This window comes from Athene cunicularia (genome assembly GCF_003259725.1).
Source record: "Athene cunicularia isolate RWA chromosome 13 unlocalized genomic scaffold, athCun1 chr13_part1, whole genome shotgun sequence".
In the NCBI taxonomy this organism is placed as follows: Eukaryota; Metazoa; Chordata; class Aves; order Strigiformes; family Strigidae; genus Athene; species Athene cunicularia.
Genome location: NW_020799117.1, coordinates 2,715,315 through 2,735,530, shown reverse-complemented (window position 1 = coordinate 2,735,530; position 20,216 = coordinate 2,715,315). Strand labels below are relative to the sequence as shown.

The window sequence follows — 20,216 nt, the reverse complement described above, 5'->3', positions numbered from 1 at the left end:
GCTGTCGGCATTCCTTGTTTTGACACATCCTCAATGGAAGAGCTTTGCAGTAGTGACCAAAGAGTGAGAGTCTCGCCAGCAAAGGTGGCTTGTTTTTATCTAACGTGGTGTTGATAATCTGGAAATTTTGCAGTAACATACAAAAATCGGTAGGAATCGCAAGAAGGGGAATTGGAAATCTAATCATTCTATTGATGTGGAGCTGGTAACCAGGAAATTTATGGGGATTAATAGATTTTTAACTAGATGTTTGTGTTGCGTTCACGGCAGAAGACGTGGATGACTACGATCATTGTATGTACGTTCCTGGAGATGCTAAGCAGCTTGTCTATGTTTTGTTCCATGTTTCAACTGAACTTTGAAAACTTTTCTCTGTGGTTAATGGCTTTGCCACAAAGTACATATTCACTCTACTTTGCAAACCTAATAACTTCTCCCCGAATAAGAGCCTATTATTGGCAATTAAGAATTGCTGGTAGCCATGGAAATAATCGCATTTCTTGACCTAACAAAGGTGGTGTTCTGCTCTCCTGCAGGAATTGCATACCTCAGCTTTTTTGATAATTTACATGTTTCTGATTTAAATGATGCAATGTCGTTATTGCACTTTTGAAAATACAGAGCATGAATCAGTGAGAGCGGGTGTGCCATACAGAACAAAAGAGAGACCTTGAATGTACACATACGTCACTTGCTGACTGAAATCAATGCCGTTTTGCTCACCAAAGGACAGAATCTGTCCCATGCACCAAGTGGAAAAACTGATCTGATGAGGAAACGATGAGACTCGCACAGAGAGTAAAAGGTGGATATCCTCTGCCACAAAAATCCAATGTGAAAAGTTCATAATTTAAAGCTGCCCCGGGTCAAAATAAATAATTCAATCCTCAATTATATGCAGTTTCGCCTTAGCACAGAACTATCTCTTCAGGTTTTTGTAAAAATCAGTCCACAGAACCTTGTCATATATGCATGTGTATATGTAGAGATAAATATATGTATATAAAATCTCACGTCATGGTGATAATTTATTTTGATCTATCCAGGTTTGCCTTTGGTTCATGGATGGTTATTGCGTTGGGTTCTTTGTAGTATACGATCCACAATAACCCAAGCAGTAAAATAAGGGTTTTCAAGTGTGACTTCACTGGATTTACTCCCATATTCTATACGTATAGAACAGATGAACGAAGCAGTGCCAACGTGAGATTTAACTAAAACAATAAAGCCGAAAGCGTCCTTTTGCCAGTAGCCTTAATTCACCCTCATTTCGTCTTCCTAGGATTGTCGCTAATAGGCAATGACTACTTCTTAATTATTATTTAAGTTTAATAGCTGATTATTATTGCTTAATGATACGAATACTTCTAGCTGCAGTTGGTCAGAGAAATCACTTCATTTCAGGCTCCTGAATGGATATGTTTGCAAACATTTTGCCTGGCGCATTTATTTAGGAAGAGTTGAAACCCACATTGCGTGAACATGCTTTCTGAGTTCTTTAAATTCCTTTTCTTCAAACATGTCAATTACTCTAGGAAAGGCAGTGAACTTTTCTCAGATATGAGCAAAAATAATTTAAAATTTGGATTAATATAGGCTTATTTCTTTGCTTCATTGCTTCTTCAGTTTTATTTGAAATAGAAAAATGTATATTGAATTAGGTAATAGGAGCTGTATTTGAAAGCCTTTGTCATGCAGCAGATGCAGAAGAGCAAGCTGAGTCAATGTGGCTTGGCTCATCCCACCTAATTTTGGGATTTAACTGAGGCACACAACTGAACGTCACTTTCGGCGTTTGCCAGAATTGCCCTATGTCACGTGTCTCCCTCCTAGGACAGAAAAAGGCGTATTATTGTCCAAAGAAAATCATCTCCTTCCCCAGTGGTCGTGACCTAAAATGCTCATTTTCCTTTTCCACAAACCGGAAAACTCAGCTCTACGGAACAAAAACCATCCGTTAGCCAGCTGGCTTCCTTGTCTGAGGAAGTAGGTAAATTTTGCTCCTACCGAGAGGCTGAATCAATTAAATTTGTGAGCTCTTCCACAGGAGAGTCGTAACGCTCATAGATTTGCTTCTGATTTTTTTTTCCCTACCCCACCTCAGCTTCTCTCAGACGCAGACAGGCAGGATTGACTTCCACCAGTCCGCGGTGCCTCTGGGACTGCCAGTGGTCTTGTTAAATTGTGATAATAATTTTTAGGCTGTTGGCCACGCGTTTGTTATGAAATGAAGTAACTCTCTTCACATGAGCTGTCAGGCAGAAATTACTTTTAGTCACAATCAATCTAAATTTCAACTGGAGACTTCAAGGTGAAGGCTGTGAACTTTGTTACCTATTAAAGACCCATGAAGCCATCCAGGCTTTTTCTTTTTTAGCTAGAACGGTATTTCTATACTCCTGTGCTGCAGAAAGTATTGTTTATATGCCCAAACTCCGTAGCATTAAATGAAATAAATCCTGTATTTCAGGAAACGGCCTCCATCAAAGTTGAGATTTAATTTCTTCAGGCCAAATTCTGCTCTCCCCTCCTTCTCTTGTTTAAGGCAAGAAATGCTTTAAATACACTCTGGGGAAAGTTTCTGGCCCCATGGCAGTAAAACTTAAAAAATGATCCAAAATTTATATATTTATAGCATTTCATTAGGCTTAAAATTACCTCTGTTCTTCTCACGGAAATGTTTAGGATTTTCAAGCAAATGGCAGTCTTGTTGTGCTTGTTATAACATATTCACCCTTAAACCACTGGAGTACGGAGCCGGTGAACTGAGGCCTTGTGAACTTTGAAGACTCGTGGAAGAAGCCTGAGAAAGAGACAGTAAACATCCCTAAACTCTGTAGTTACACGCACAAGGACCAACGCTGTACTTTGCATGGGAATATTTCTCTTGAATGCCTTTTGCTTACACTTCATTTTCAATCAAGCGAGTTGAATGCAACCCAAAACAAGACCTCTACCTAATGCTGAATTTAATGACCCTTTTAATACCAGTAGAGTTGGCCGCCTTCTCTCTCTCTCTCTCTCTGCTGTTCCCTCATAGCTCTGGAGTGTTAAACGTGTTATAAAAGACTTTTTGGTACGGTCCACAAATTAACGGAGAGGCGCACAGAAGCAGTATACTCATCTAGCATGAAATCAAAATCTCATCAGTGCAGATTACGTTAGATTAGCTAAGCAAGTAAACAATTAGCCAAGTTAATGTTACCTACCCTGTCCTTCAGCACCTAACAGTTAAGGAATTTGTCTTCCCAGACATGTTTAGTTCCAGCTCACGTTGGTGACATTGTAGATTATTGGATGAATTTTTCAAGCTAGCAACTCCCATCAGCCTGTTGTTTTCATTCTGTTGTGAGTCGTGAACAAAAATGAAGGAAATTTTGGTAGGAAGAGTGGAGTCGCCTGCTTGGGGAGGAATCGTGGATTTTGATGTGAACCCAGGGTGCTGACTAAGGAATTATTAGGCTCGAGCGGCCGCAAACAGCAGCCTCTCGCTGGGCTGGATTACGCGGGATTATTCAGGATTATGATGCCACTTGCTACTGGTAGGGTTGAGGAACTGGGTCCCCAAAACTGCTCTCACCTAATATTGAAGTTTGGGGGAAATACAAAACCTAAACAAATAACTGGCGCTCTTTAATTAAATTGTTGGGGTTTTTTATTCTTATTTTTACTGATGGGTGCATGCAAGTTCTGATTCCTGCCTCTGAATTGCCCGTGTTGTTCAGAGGGACTTTTTGCTCATTAAGGTCACAGTGAAAATGAAATTAGCAGCTGGAATTCTGGGACAGAAAAACCTGCTCCGTCACTCCGCCCTTTGCTTCAGGTCTCATAAATCTCGGTGCTCGACTTGTGCGGACTGACGGTCTTTGAAACACGTGTTGTGTGTGTACAGGTCTTTCCACGGTATTGCATTTCACTTTTGGTTTGCTCTGCCTTGCTTTCTGTTCTCTCAGGCCCATGACAAGCACACCAACAAAAATAATTAATTGAGCAATGTTAAACCGGCTTCAGAGCGTTTGTTTGCCAATATCACCGTTATCAAGCTACAGAAAAAAACTGTGAGCCTGACTTCAAAGTTCTCACAGTGACATAGGAATTAATTGAGTGTATTTGCACACTTAATTCCCTAAATCCAAACATAAACCATTTTAAGCTGCCGGTTTTACAAAACTGCTGATGAAATAGAATTCATGCAGTGGTCATATCTAAAGATATTACATCTATCTCCTATCATTAACACAAGCTGTTTCAACTTCTTTTCACTCTCAAGAAGTCTTGCCAATACGATATACCCACCCATATTTCAGTTGTCTCCGTTACTTGCAAAATTTCAGATCGCTCTATCTTTTTTTTGGTGTTGTTATCAGCTTTGTAAGGGATTACATCCCATGTTAAACAGTATTATAGCCACTAAAAATTGGAATTCACGTAATTTATCACTCTTTAATCAGTGACAACCATACCAGGGCACCTTATCACGCTTCGTGGCAGAGGGCACACTGGGGTAGAAGGGAAATACTTTCAGGATGTTTGTCATAAGAGCGGGAGCTGTAATTTATTTAAACCAGCCCTAACTGCTTCTTAGGAGCAGATGAACCGCGAGAAATCTTCTATGGTTAAACTAAATTTAATTAGGTTGTGGCTGCTTAGAACCAGCCAGCATCAGCCATTTCTTTGGTTTGCATTTTTTAGCAGAATTTGGTTGGATTTGGTTTTATTGGGTATTTTTTCTGGTGTTGGAGGCAGATGATGGGTATCTTTGCATCCTCCTGATATTCCCATCCCTGAAGAGCCCTGCGTGCCTGGCACATTGAGCAGGACGATCCTCTGCCTTATGTATTTATGGTGGTCGTTAGTACCTTTGCTGTTAAATGAGATTTGGTGAGTAAGTAAGTAGCAGGGGCAATCGTAGGTATATATGCATTATCTTATATAGTGCCATAAAACAGTCCCGTAAACTGCATGGTCCGGAGTTTTCACTTCTCTCAGTGGGGAGGATCCTTCTGGCATGAAGTCAAAAGTTTGTCTTCTGAGCAGAAAAATGCAGAAGGTCAAATACGATTTTGTTAACAGGTATTTCTGGTGGTTTTCCACTTTAACAAATTAATTATATTTCTTTTTGATCTTCAAAGGCTTGGCTGAATCATTGTTTGTTTCCTTTATTTTATTTTTTTTTTCAGGGAAACTTATTAGCAATTCTGAGAAAGAAATTGCAAACATTTTCGAACCTGAGGGCAAAACCTGCTGGGGTTTAGGTGTTTCTAGATGGCAAATATATGAGAGATTGGAAAAAGTAAATTAACACCAACATCTGTGGAATATTTTTGTTTGGTTTCTTTTTAATCAAAAACAAAAAGGAGAAATGTGTACAGAAATTCTTAATCCATCAGATGCTAGCTACAGTTTGTAAAGGTAGTTTCTTAAAGTTTAAATTAAGGGCTTTAATTGGCTGGCTGGCTGTGTAAAAAAAGAAATGAATGCAAGCAATGATTGGCATTGTGAAATTTTCCAGAAATTTCTGACTTCTTATCAGGTGGCAGATTATCACCATGTTGATAACATGACAAATGCTGACCCAGTAATGGGGTCAAACAAGGCGCGGGATTCCCATGCAGAGCTGAGAGCCATGGGAGGGAGAGGGGCAGGAGAGGGGCTGGGCATTCTCGGGGCTCAGCACCAGCTGGCTGCTGTCGTTTACCCTTCCTGCCCTTGTGCTGTGTTTGAGGGTGCTGGCTGAGCCCCTCCAGGCTCTACTGCAGGGAAAATACCAAGAACAGGGGTAGAAATAGCAGTGAGGGGGCCTCATGAGCCGTATTGGTGATGCTCTGAGACCTTCTCTTCCCAACCCAGGGGAATGACCACGGATTCGTCAAGGATTGCACAAGGATGCTGTTTGTTTTTTTTTTTTTTCCTTCCCATTGCAACTCTCACATGTAACATGCTGTTTCAAAAAAAATCTACGGAAGCTTTCCAGTCTACAGATTCTTTTTTCCATATTTTATAATTTGCTTCCAGATTTTTTCTAAGGGATATTTTGCTGAAAACAGTAACAGTTCCAAAGCATTCTACCCTCTCTCCCTTCAGGTGGAGCAGAGGAGGAGCTATTCCTGGAGCATCCCGGCCCCATCCCACGTGGCACCTGCTCACCCTTACCCTGTCGCTAAAGCGACGGCAGCTCCTGGGATGCTCCTGGTCCCTGCTCCAGCCCATCGTGTGCCTGATGCCTTTGGCCCCAGCTCCGCTATCTTTACTCACAGTGTGAGATCTTATTCGGTGAACAGTCTGTTTGAAATATGAGTCTAATCCCAGGGTAATGTACCGTTCCTCTTAGATTTAACTTTAGCTGATCCCTACAGTATTAATTTTTTATCAGGACAGTGTAATCTGTCTGTGAGATCTTGACAACAGGGTCCCTAGGGAAAATGGAAACTTCTCAAACTTGCGATTTAAATGCAAACCCATGGGGATGCGTTGTGGTTGTAGGTACTGTGCAGAGAGGACCAAATCATTCCGAGCACCAGTGACACTTCCTCCTGGGACAGGAAAATGCGTAGCATCATCTGGACACGTCTCATCACCGTGCAGCTCCTTCTCATGCCCGCGGCTCAGCCCTGGCTGCAACACGGCTGCGGGGACCGAGAAACAGGAACGGGTCCGTAACACTACAGGAAAAATGTGATATTTTAAAATTTTTTTTGGTTGTTGCCAAGTCTACAGCTGGATCCTTGCCAAACAGATCCTTGTGGTGACATGGATTTCCATTTATCCAACTGCTTGACAACATCTGGGAGCTGTTGCAACTGATTGTTATATTAGCGATACTGGGAGTGTTTATTCCGTGACGTGCATCTCTAGATGTCACAACGACATAAATAATCCAAGGAACTACACAGAACAATGTTACATGCCGCAGCCCAATGCAAGAGAATAGGCAAAAAAGCCTAGATACGAAAGCAACCTTTGACTGATACAAGTTTTACTTGATTCATAAATAAGAGTGATTCATACAAAAAGATTGAACTTTATCAACCAATAGCAATAGGTTGACTTCAATTACCTGAAAGTCTGAATTGACTCAAGCTTTAAATGCTTTTTAAGTTTGAATTTAAAAAGGAAGCATCTTTGAACAGCTGAACTCATTAAAGAAATTTTGTGTTCCCAGCACTTTTTAAAAAAAGGATAAAAAAAACAACCAAGATTTTTGCTGCGTGTTTTAACTTTAAAGCTTTAGATTATGTAAATGTTTTGATAATATAAAGAAGTCTCCATTAGTAAAAGAGAGTAAATTAATTTCTTGGTCGTCTTCCAAAATTTCCTCAAATGCACATTTTATTATTTTCCTCTGGACAAGGGATCCAGGTTATGAGATCAGTTCAAATTTAACAAATGTTGAAGCCATAAAAGTGTAACTCGAAGCATGCAAATCAAGAGAACGGTTACTAGGCTCAAGGGAAGTGGGATTGGGGTGAATTACATGCGATTTTGGCAAGGATTTACATCATTTTTGAGACTTAGACATTTTCAATTAAATTCTGTTTATTTGCCTTTTTTTTTTTTTTTTTTTTTTTTTTTTTTTTTTTACTGCTTGATCTTGGTCTTGCTGCCTCATCCATGCTCATTTATTTTGATGGAGTCTGTTTTGATTTATGTAGTTATTGAGGTGGAATGCTAGATTACTCCAAATTAGCTGGGTTTGTGTATACGTGCGGATTAATGGACAAAAGACAAAGCACCATCTGAGACTTACAGATTCTTCCTCTCTCCATAAAGTTCTCACGATGTTTTCTGAACTAATATTCTGGGACGAAAAGGATCAGGTTAGCTTCTGATCTAGAGCAGATACTTCTTGCATCCTGAAAGTCAGAGGACTTCTGCTGGCTGGTTGCCATGACTGATCCAAACTGTGGTAAGTAATTGTGAAAGTTTGTGCACTCTGATTCACTTCAAACAATGTGTTGTGCAGTGACAGTAAAGAACAAAAGCCTATCAATAATCAAGGGGTCGCGGTTAAAAAAAAATTAATGGCTCTCAATATAAAATTGGATCTCCGGGTCTTCACTCATCCACTTCAGAACTAGTTCAAAGCTATCCAAGGTAATAAAAGACCTTGCTAAAATAAAAGACCTATCCAAGCTAATAAAAATCCTGACAGAGTTACCGTGTGTCATTTTCCGGGGAGCTGTAACTACTGCGTTACAGCCAGTTCATTGAGAACTAAGTACAGAGCCCAAACACTGACGAAGCTTTGGAAGAAAAATGAATCATGGCTGGATCAGATACAGACACAAAAGTGCTGTGTTAGAGGTTAAAACCATTCCAGGAGCTGAATGCCTTTGCTGCATAGAAAAGGATGTGACAATGAGTTTCATTTAAAGACTGAATTCATTTGCCACGGGAACAATGAGGTTTTGCTTTTTTAATCAAAATGCAGACAAGTAATTTCTTGGGCAAGCAAAGCTCTGAATTATGCTTGGGAAGATACAACGTGAGTAAACAGTCTTTTCTGTAATACAGCTATAAAATATTATAATATACATATACATGAAATAAAGAAGTGATTGAACTTGTCATTTAATTGTATTATCAGATTTGTGGCTTCTGAAAATGTCAGGGGAAAATAATACAGTATGTAGGATGGGTCAATTTATTAATTGTGGATAATTTTGGAGCCAACTCCAGTCAGTGCTATTGTATTTCTTATTTATAAGTATTCACCAAGTTGCTTGGGTAAATAATTTTCAGCCAGCAGTTAAGTTTTTCATAGTCTTCCCATTTCATTTACTTCCCAGTTGTCTACCAGTATCAGCAACTGGTCTCCGAGGTCACACAGCATCATTTTAACCTGGATGACTGTAACTGGGAGAGTAACGTTCACCAGCAATTCAGTTTGAGCTTTTCGATAATCATTCTAAATATTTGTAACCATCCAAATAACAGGAGAAAAGGGTTAATTTATTCGTGCACAACTTTGTAATTCTTGCCTGCTTTCCCTTTCGCAACACCAGCTCTATTATAGCCTACTTCGCTCACTGATTAAAATTGAATCACAGAAAAAACTCCAGTTAGACCAGTCCAACTAGGGGTCAAATCTTTCTCTAGTTATTCATTTTCACTCCAACAAAAATCGGGAGTTTTATCTGAATAAGAACTTTGGACTCAAATCTGTTAACTAACAAAGCCAAAATGCTGGTTAGAAATCCAAATGATCTGTCAATACGTGTTTGAAGTGTACGTCATTGGTATTATTTTCATTAGAAAAGTCGCAATGACTTGAAGGTTTCTATTTATGTGAGGAGCAACGCTCGTGTCCAGGCTCAGAGCAAGAGTTTGGAGGAACTGCCCCCATAGCAGCACCAGTAAAACCAGCTGCCCCAAACGAAGCCTCATCCATGCAAGCTGTCCCTGTCAGGCTGTTTGTTTGCTTTCTCGGTGACGCAGGAATGACCAAAATGTAGGAATGACAGAATAATCTTGTCACTTCTTTAAGTGAATGAGAGCAAAATGGGGCAGCTAATCTAAAACTCTTCCTCCCCTGCCAGGAGAGCAGCTCTCCACATGGAGCTAACGCAGCTCCCCGCAAAGCTCCTCTATATCCAGCAAGGAGCAAATAATCTCTGGTGTGAGGTAAAAAGAAATTTGGGGGCAAGGAGAGTGGGTCAGAAGGTAAATGGGATATTTTATCCACTTCCCATGGGAATGCTGCTGTAAAAATAGGTTTTGTCCTGGTTGTAGAAGTCTTTTATTTCAAGTTTCTTCTGGTTTATCAGCAGCATCCCTAGAAGGGTAAAGATGTCTAAGCTTGGCCATATTTCCTCTTTATGCTGTGCCTCTTTTTAGGTTTAAAGCTCTACTTCTTTGCAGAAGCCTTGTTTGTATGTTGCTCAGGAAGCCTGGAACAAGCTATTTCAGATTTCAGTTTGGGGGTTGAGGCAGGGACAGGATATTTAAATGCAGATATTAGATGGTACCCACGTGCCCACGGGGAGACAGCATTGCAAAATCTTCATTAAGGCCATGTGGGAGGCAAAAAATAAGAAGAAAAAAAAGGATTCAGGTCTTCATATTATTCATAGACAGGAATACATTGTCTTGAATATTAGCTGTGGGTCTTGTCCCCTGAGATCTGAACATGCTGACAATGAGGAGTTTTGAACAGGTTCCCAGACATTAGGGAATTACACAATATATGAAGAAGGTGAGATGAGAATAGGGATTAGAGATGTCCCCATTCTCTCTTTCTTCCTGTTTAAAATGCATCAATATTAAAAAAGGAAGGAAGAAAGAAAGAAAAAATCAGAGCAGTGGGAGATTTTGTAACCCTGTTAAAAAAAAAACGAAGCAAAGATATATACAGCCTGCAGTTGACACTAACTTTTTCCTTTCTTTTTCAACCAAATCTGAGCTAATAGGAATAATAATAACTATTCTGCCTGTCCACTGACCCAAAAGATGTGTGTTATTGTGCTAATCCACTTCTACCGGTATTGACTGCTGGTCTCTATGGGTTTGCCTTGCAGAGTCAGAAATAAATTACCCATCAGAATCAATGAAACTCAGGGCCGTGCTTTACCCAGAGGTAGCTCTGTCACCCATACTTGCAAGCGATAAGTACTTGCAGATTACTCCCACACTTCATCTTTTGAGTGTGTAAGGATGTGCAAGCCACTCCTCGGTGTATGGTCACTCTTGGATCGTTGCCATCGCTTCGCAGTGCCGTCGGGTGAGACAAGTTCAAATTCAGCGTTGCTTTTGCTCCTTGGTATGGAAACAACAAGTTAACTGAGGGTTGCGATGCTGATATCTCAGTGACACTGAGGTGATTGCACTCCCCCAAAGCTCAAATTAAACTGAGGAAGCACAGCTACTTCCCAGCCTGTGTTGTGCCTGGTACACCTTGACTTTTAGATGGTTTAATTCATTATTTGGGAACTGCCAGATGTAGATAGTTCACTGGCTGCAGGATCGGTGGTGTGAGTCAAAGAACTAAGTCGCCTAATGGGCAACTGCCTTGTGACTTTGAGAGAACCTCCAGTATCGTTAAAATCCACAAAATAGGGATGTATATGCTGAGAGTGTGCCATTACGTTGGGGAAAAGATGGATTCAAGAATTCAACAGCAGCATTAATAATATTTGAAGCCAAGTCAAGTAACCTCAGGCTGAAGAGAGCTGCCCGTTCAAGAGAGAAAACTCCTAAAGACGTCGGGTGTGTACGTGGGAAATCTCTGCTGAAGCAGCGGCGGCCGCGTGGAGCAGCATCACCCAGGACGTGCACGACCACAATAGAGCAGACACTGGCGTAGGTGAAAGGTCCCCGTTCAGGCCTCATCGGGAGTTTTCATATGGGTGAAAAGGAAATAATAGGGTTTTTACATGTGTTAATCTTATTTAAGAGCAGAGCAGCAACAGGTTATCATAATGTCCTATATGAAATTTTTAACAGAACTTCTGCTTTTAGACAGAAAATAAGACTTTTTGTATCAGTTCTCACTATTGATTTGGAGTCTGAGCCCCGGCTTCGCCCTTTTGGTTAGAAGTCAGCTGGGTACTTGTTACTTTCAATAGCATTAAAATATACATATACTAGCCCGATTGCCTGAAAGTGATCACGGGATTAGCTGTTTATATTCTCTAAGTGACGCTCCTTTCTCTAGAGGCTGACGTCAAACTCTATTTATAAAACCACAGAACTGTGGACTAACTCAGGTGGCCGGGACCTCTGGAGGTCACAGAGCCCAACCTCCCACCCAAGGCAGGGTCTGCTAGAGCAGGTTGCTCAGAGCCTCCTCCGGTCAAATTTTAAATATCTTGACGGAAAGATCCCACAACCTCTCTGGGCCCCTATTCAGTGTTTAACTGCCCACAGGATGACTTTCCCCTCCCTTCTATCCAACCAGAACATCTCCTGTTGCACCCTTGGCCGTGCTGGATCACTGTGTGCCCATGGGACCATCCGAGTCCATCTCGCTGCCCTCCCTCTCCGTAGCCACAAGAGCAGTGAGCTTCCCCTCCGAAGGTTTTTCCTCTTAAGGCTGAACAAACTCGTTTAGATAAGCCTTTCTTCTTTCATTTACGGAGTTACAGCGTAGCAAGTGTCATTAGCACAGCATAACTGTAGAGAAATTAGGGTATTTTTAATTCATTGTAATATTTTCTCCATCTGTGTTTGTAAACAGCTATGATAGGAAGCCTTAATTGTGCCATTTCCTTTCACACAAAACTTCTGTTAGTTCCGCGCAAGCTCTACACTTACAATTAAGGTGGCCTGTCATGTTTTGGCTTTGTCTGTGGTCCGTTTTGCTTCCTTCTAATCCAGAGTATCCCCCAGCAGTGTGACTCCGCCCCTCCTAAGGACAGAAGAAGAAGAAACCAAAGTTTATCCTGAGGATCTGATTAAGAGGCAGGCAAAAGCTGCTTTCAGTTGCAAGGATGCTGAAGGAAGTGGTCTTCACCTCGGTGTGTCACTATGGCTTTGGGTGGTACCTCCAGGAGGTACGTGGGACTCCTCACAGGTGTCCCCCACGCCACCATGGAGCCGGCACCGTGGGTGCGGGGGGCGCTGAGGCTGTGACACTACGCACAGCTCCACGGGGCAAATAAACCCTCGGGGGCTGGCGTGGGGTTCGCAGCCCTCTGCTCTCTTCTGCAGCGCTGCGGCTGTCAGTGCTTCCTTTCAACCAGCTTAAGCACCTCCCTGTGAGTTGTAGCGGCGTATTTGCATTGCGGCACAGATGTACCCAGTGTAACACCACATATAACTCCGTAAAGCCAACATCTGGTCCCATTAAATGCGATAGAAATATTGTTATTGGTTTCAGTGGGTCTGGTAGCTCATTTATTTAATTTGGCCTTTTTTTTTTTTTTTTCTACAGAAAGCAAAAGTCGGTCCTATGATTGAGCAACCTGTCTGAACTAATCAAAACTCTGAGCCAAAGGTTTGGTGGGTGTGAGCAATTACATGGTTGCTCGTGTGACTTTCACACATTTTATGTTTTCTTCCAGGTCACTATCTATTATTTTCAGAATGGAAAATTCAAAGATCTGAAAGCACTTAATAGGTTGAGAGAGACAATGCCTTATAAAAATGTTATTGCTATTGACTTTGTGGAAGATTTGATTACAATGAATTGGCAGGGAAATGATTTAATACTAAACATTGACGACTGTAATATCCAAGAGTAATTCCGGACAATAAGAGACAAGAGAAAAAAAGCATTTCCTTTTACTGTGGGAGAGACTGTTGCTAAAGGGATAACAGAGACTCGGTATAGTGACTACTAAGAGTGATATGCTTCTAACAGCAACAAAAAAGCACCAAAACTGTTTGTGTTGGAAGACTTACAGTAGGAATTTGGCCAAACGGGAAAAAAATGTAAGGAAAAATAATTCCATAAGGAGTTGAAACAAATGTAAAATTAAATCTTTACTCCTTTAAACATTTTATCAAGCGAATGGCCATAAATAAGGCAAAACAATCAAAAATGAATGTCTACACAGGATCCCAAGACAGATTTGTTGAAGCCGTTCAACACCTTGCTTTCTCGTTGGTGTGTGTTCGAGCCTTAAGCATGAGAAATTTTGACTACAGGCTCAGACTATGGTCCCCAAAATTCTCTGTCAAGCTCGATTATTTCCCCGCTTTCTCCGTGCTGCCGTTTTGGATCGTCCCGGCCAGGGTTTTACAACCCGTTGTTTCAGTTCAGCTCGAGATTGTGTTAAAGCGCAGCCAAAGAGCTGTCCGCGAGAAAGTAAAAATCTTAGCACGATTCCAACCAGAGACTCTTTATCTTTAAAATACAGCATTGCGCAGCCTAATGTCCTCTGGTTTTATTAGCTATTCTTGAGGGGTGCTTAGCTGGCAAGTGCAGCATCTGCCACTGGCTCATCGCAGCTTTAACAGCCTGAGTGCAAACTTCCCAGCCTGTGCACAAATAACATTTTACGGGGCCCGACGGCTGGTGGTGGTGGCGGGTTTTGCTGTTCCCAGGCTGTTCCCAGGTTCCTCCGGGACCCGGGCACTGCAGCAGCGTGCAGGATGTGACCCTTTTCTGAGCAAAGCAGAAGATGGGACCTCGGTCCCTGTGGTCACTGCCCCTCTCTGGTAAACCATCCTTTTCCCAGGTAAACCAACTTTTTTTTTTTTTTTTTTTTTTTTTTTTTTTTTTTTTTTCCCCAGGTAAAACATCCTGTTTACCCTCTTCTAGTTCACTACGGTCAAGGGAACAGGAGGAACCGCTGTTGCGGTTCAGAGACAATTCTTCATGTGTGTCCAGCAGGTATAAACCCTGCTGGTGCGGAGGGGACTGTGCATAGCCAGTGACATTAATTTACCATGAGGGGAAAATTCCAGCTTAAGTGGTCTCTGCTGTGCATAAAACACTCAGTACCAGTGACATTTGCCTCTTCTCTTAGTGATAAAATGTATTTATTTGTGAAGTAGATCTTAATCTATCTCAGAAAAGTGTTTTTAGTTTTTCACAGTAGCATTTATAATGATTGAAAGTATAGGCTAGAGAGGACATCTTTCCATAGCAATGAACAAAAAAAAGAATAACTTTTCAGCATTACCGTATATCAATAGCCAATTATTTTTGTATGGATGGGTTCTGGCTGGCTGCTAATGGACTGACAATGAGATAAGTCTTGCAGGAGAGAAACCATCATTTTAAAGATGGAGTGGCTGGCCTTTTAATTTTAAGGTATTACCAAAATCACACCTTTCACCTTTAAAAATTGTAAATGATCAGAGTCTTGTTCTAAATCATTTAATTGCTGTTTGAACTGAGCCTGGCTCATGCTCTGCAGGGGTTTGTCTTGCTTAGCACTGATGGTGCCATTTACATTTCTTAATTTTTCTTGAAGAACGACATCTTCCTTGCTTGTACTCTTCCTCCCAGTCTGCTTGCTGGCCATCTGTCTGCAGAGGCAATTTAAGGAATCTGTAGCCAATTCACCCTTGCTCATATGTATTTCTTGAACTTGATACGCGCCGTAGATATGCACAGGCATAAAGTAAAACCTATTAAGCAATGATATAAAACATGACGACGCTTTCGAAAACTTTTTTGAACGTTTCAGATGAGGCGGCCTCACATTTCTTGCTGGTTTTTCTTCTGCTTTGGTGCATATTCTTTCATCTTCACCTATTTCATTCATCTGCCTTTCTCTCTTTAACATGGAGAGTTTTGTCGATGAGGATTAGGAGTCCCGTACCTCTGAGCGGCTGCCTTCTCGTCTGCTGTACCGTCGTAACAGCTCTGATAAAGCTCCTCACTTTAAACTTCCTCTTGAAAACAAGCTTGAAAGAAAGATCACCATATGCTCCAGACTGTGCACCAAGACCCTCCCGTCTCTCAACTGTACGTACGAATAGACAAGGAGCTTGGGGGAAAAAAAAAATCTAAACACCTTACTGTTATCTGTGCTCACAGATCAAAGTGCTTTCTTGTCTTCAGATAAACACTGTCCACTGTCTTTGATGCTCTCTCCCGTGCATCTGGGAGAAGAGACCAACAAAATATTCAGAGGTGGGTAAATTGAGGAAAATAGGTGCCATCCCCAAAGCCACAAGTTCAGTCAATGGCCATGGGACCTGCTGAGGCTGGTCCTGCCAATAGCCCTACAGGTAGCCTTGAACGTTTGGTTTCCCGGGGCAATGGAGATGGAGGGAGCTGCTGGAAGTTGCAATATCAGTTTTAATTGAGGTACCCGGGGCTATTTATTTGAACCCTCTGCATGTCCCCTATACAGCAACAAGTTAGCTGCTCTGACAGCTCCTAAGAAATAAGAAATGTGCCTTGAGTTCCTGTGACATTTTATATTCTAAACTTCGCCCAGTGGCTGATGGTTCCTTGCTCAAAGTGACATATTGATTGTGGGTACACGTAGGGGTGAGTATGATTGTGTTCAGTATTTTGAGCTCATCATCTGTTATCCCATTCTCATTGTCATCCGAGGCCCAGACGCTATCAAATTGGAAGCAGTAGCGTAGAAAATTACGAACAAATCAAAAAAGACTACAGCTGTGAAATGAATCAAACCACTGTTTCTACGTTTAGTATTTCCTTTGGTATAAAACATCTTTTACAATTTATTTTTTTATTATTTTGGGCTTACGGCTATGAAGGCAGGGACGAAGCACTGCAATCCAGCATCCAGCGTCTGCGGGCACTTCCCGAGCAGAGCAATTGTTTACTAAAACACGATGGAAATGGAGGACAGGTCACCAAGGGCAGCACCTACCTAGATCTACCATTTGGACCACCCAAAGCACATGCCACTGCTGCGGAGGCTGGTCCATGGACGTCCCAGCTGGTAACGACACGGGAGAACAGCACCCACGAAAACCTCTGGCATGTTTGCAGCTCTTGGCCTTGGTCATCTCCATTTGCTGCATCTTGGATGCATTAGACAAGTTCAAGTCTGAGCTCCATGTCAGCTTTTCAGAGCAGCCCCTCGGTGCGCTCACGCTGCACGCAGAGAGCTGGCTTTAAATATGTGTGTGTTTGTATGAAGATGACCACATTAAATTTAAGCAGAAATAAATGGTAATTTAACTGGCACAGATACACAAGGCTGACATAATCTCTAAAGGTTTGAGGCTGCTATTAAATTTGTTCCTCCTTATTAATTTGTGACCAAGAGGATAATGAAAAACTGGCAACTCTGGAGTTGACATAAAAAGTAAGAGATATACAGTTGGCGTGGATAATTTTATGCACTGTCAAAGTGAAAAGGCTTTGCTAAATGTGTGTAGGAAAAGATACACACTGCCATCTTAATGAGCAATTAACAGACGGACTCCTAATAATTGAATCATGACTCTTGTCACATCTGTATTTGTTCAATATCTCTAGTTTTGGTTGAATCTGGTTATGAGTTCCTATTTTAATCAGATCTGATTTAGGCTCTTGGTTCAAATAACTAGAAGCGATGAGCATGAATTTTGTTGTCCTATTACCTCCTCAGCTTCTTGTTTCCAGTGAATACAATGTTCTTTTAAAAAACTCATGTTTAATTACTGCATTTAGCTAGCAAGGCTGGACAAAGGGGGAAGGTGGGTGATTTGCTGTCATCCAAAGTTTGAATTTTTAAAGAGGAAACCTTATCTTTGTCTTCTGAACATCACTTCCTAGATTTTGGAAGTACTTCAGATGGTTACCATTTAATTCCTTTGCTGGTAGAAATCAGGGAGTCTTTGCTATATGCATTGCTCTGTTGTGATATTTTTATTTTTTTTTTTAATTACAAAAAAAAAAAAAGCGCCCAATAAGAGAAGACCATCTGTTCTTCAAAACTCCCTTAAACTAACTGCCGTGGTCACCCTTGAATGCCATCGTATCTTCAGTGACACGGAGCTCTGCCTCGCCAATCTGTTGTTTAAAATTTCTCATCAAATTCCTGAAGTCGCATCAGTCAAAGCTGACGACAGGTTGCACATCTCCAGCTCCTCTCACCGAAGTACGCGAGACCGGGACTGGCCCAGGTCTCTCCTTCTTCACAGTCCTCCTATTTACGCACGTCATATTAAACACATTGTCACTTGCAGCTTCAACTCCTCTAAACTTCTGTAGTTTTCTGGTCTTAATGTTTATTTTTAAACTGAGGGGACAACGCTTAATTCTCTTTTCACTGGCCGGGTTATCCTGTGTTTTCATGAAAAAAATAAAAATTGCAAACTTGTTTTTCCCCTTTCTCTGTATAAGAATTTTCCCCTCCTCGAGTCTGTCTTTAAAAATCATCCGTTTTTCTTTTCCTTCTAACTCCAATCACAGTTTTCTGGGCTTCTCCAATTCCCAGTTCAAAGGAAAGCAACAATTCTTTTGCTTCAAACTCATCCACCCCTGAAGATGAGGAATTTATCAGTTTTTCATTGCCAGCCGCTCTGGAGCAAGCAGCAGTTTATTTCTCTGGTTCCATAAGTTAGCTGTTTGCTTTGCCCAGCCTTCGCGGGCGGGTGAACCAGCTCGGGGGGACAGCAGACACCCCCCAGCAAAGCTCCCACAACAGCATTTCAAAAACGCCCCTTGGGATGCAGCCAGGCTTCCAGGGGGCTTTTAAAAGGTCTCAGAAGAGATTGAAAGTGTTTGAAAAGAAGGGGGATGGAGCTGGCTGGAGGTCGGGGGTGCGAGGAGGGGTGCCTGCCAGCCGCTCTTTATCCACAGTGTTTTCAAACGGTTGGAAACCATCAGGAGATTTTTGAACCAAAATATCAGAGAATTTCACAGGACCCAAGCGTGCAGGAGAAGGCGCTCAAAACGACTGTTGGTGCCTCAATGTGCCACCAGCGGGAAAGAGAAATGGGACATCCTGAGATGCCTGGGTTAGGAACACAGTCACCCGCGGCGCCCGATAATTGCCGGAGGATTTTACGTGAGCTGGAAGTGCCCGACACCCACCGCGTGGTGCAAACACGGGCCTGCTTGGTGTCGAGAGCAAGATGCTCGGGTTCAGGCACAGGCGTGACAACAGCAGGGACTGGCGTTGGCGTTGGCAGGAGGCAGGGGAGCCCCTCACCGGGGTGGGGGTGGCAGCGGGCTTCGGCCCCGTGCTCCCCCAGGTCACGCGGGAACGCAGCAGCTCCAGCTTGTGCATTTAAAATCGCATCAGATGATGTAAAATGAGCAAAACGCGCCTACTGCTACAAACGGGGGGTGGCAAGAGTCACCCAGGCAAGCTGTCGGTGGGGAAGAGACGCGATTGCCTGTATCCTCCAGCGTGTGTGGATATAAATAAACAGGGGCTGTGCGGAGACTTCAGATGCCTAATGCGTCTCATGTTTATGTCCGTCTTTAAGAGATACAGAGAGATTACTAAATGCTTCAAATTGACAGCACAGACATAATTTTGTAGAATAAACGATGTTGGTAAGTGGCACGACTTCTCTTCCTTCCCTTCAGGAAACGGGGAAGAGTTGTCTCCACTGATATTATTTCCGTTTTTTTTTTTTTTCCCCTCAGGAAAGAGAAAAATATCTCGCTGAAGATAACATATTTGTCTCTGATTAGATTTAGGCTTTATTTTTTTAAGACCTCTTAAACTTACAGGCCAGCTGAAATATGCACTCAATTCTTCTTTTAGGGCACTCTACAAAGCCCTCCTTTATATCACCCATGCAGAATTCACAGTGAATTCTCCCCGTTTTACCACATTTGTGATTTCTCTTTCAATCCAAACCTTAAATCAGCCATTTCAGATTATTTGCTTCCTAAAGAAGGAAAGCAAAAAAAAACCCCACGAGTCCCTACAAGCCTTTGTGCGCGGTTTGGATAGAAAAAGCTCAAATTTTTTTTTTTTTTTTTGGTAAACACTGAAAATATTTCAGAGGTGCTGCATTTAAAAGGCCACAAGGTGTGAAAAAAATCCAGAAAACCAGCCTGTCTGATCACTTGGTATTTCAGGCAAAGAAAATGAAAAGATAATTTTTTTTTTTAAAAAAAGCTTATTCTCATAAACAGCCTCTTCTGCATCCTTGTCCCTAATTTTGTGGAATAATTTTATAATAAGATTTTCTCTGGACTAGACCCGGTTTCTGAGAGTGGCCTGTGTCTTTTCAGCCATCTGAACTGAGGGGGTCCGGTCCTTTTCACGCCGAAGCCAAAGAGAAATCTCATTTAATCCAGCACAACCCAGCTGTAACACTCTTTATAGGAAGAAACACAAAACCTGTCAGGTCTCACCAGGATTTTTAGACCACTTCATCGCTACCTGTGGGTGTTACATCGCCTTTGCCACGCGTCCAGCCCGCTCCTAACCCTCCTCCAAGCCTTTAAAACCAAACGCCCCAACCCCTCTTCGCTTCTGCAGTCCCGCTGTGCCTTCTCCTGTAAACATCCCACCGTTTTTTTAAAAAAATAAACGAGAAATGATTATATTGATTATTTTTTGGGGGGGGGAAACCAGATGGGACGGCGAAGCGAAGGGCTGAATTTCCGATGCTCGCCTTGCTCTATAACCACGGATACGTGGGACTAGAAGCAGCGTGCTGCTCTGTTGTGCGGTGCATGCGGTGGGGTCCCACCGGGGGGAAAAAAAACCGATGCCCCGCTGTCCGTCCCGTCCCCCCCCGCGCCGGTGTCACGGCGATTTGCGGCCTCCTGGGGCCCCTCGTTCCCCTCAGCGGCTCTCCCGGGCACTGGGGCTGCCCTGAGGCAGGTGTAGGGTAGCGGGGGGGGTCACCAGCAGCACGCCGCGGTGTGCCCCCCCTCCCCATCCCGG

The 20,216-nt window shown here is 42.3% G+C and overlaps 1 protein-coding gene across 1 annotated transcript in view; it reads left to right on the top strand.

The window, feature by feature from the left end:
• FSTL4 (follistatin like 4) overlaps positions 1-20,216 on the top strand; it is a 382,047-nt gene that overhangs the window by 124,195 nt on the left and 237,636 nt on the right. The gene's annotated exons all lie outside the window — the stretch shown is intronic.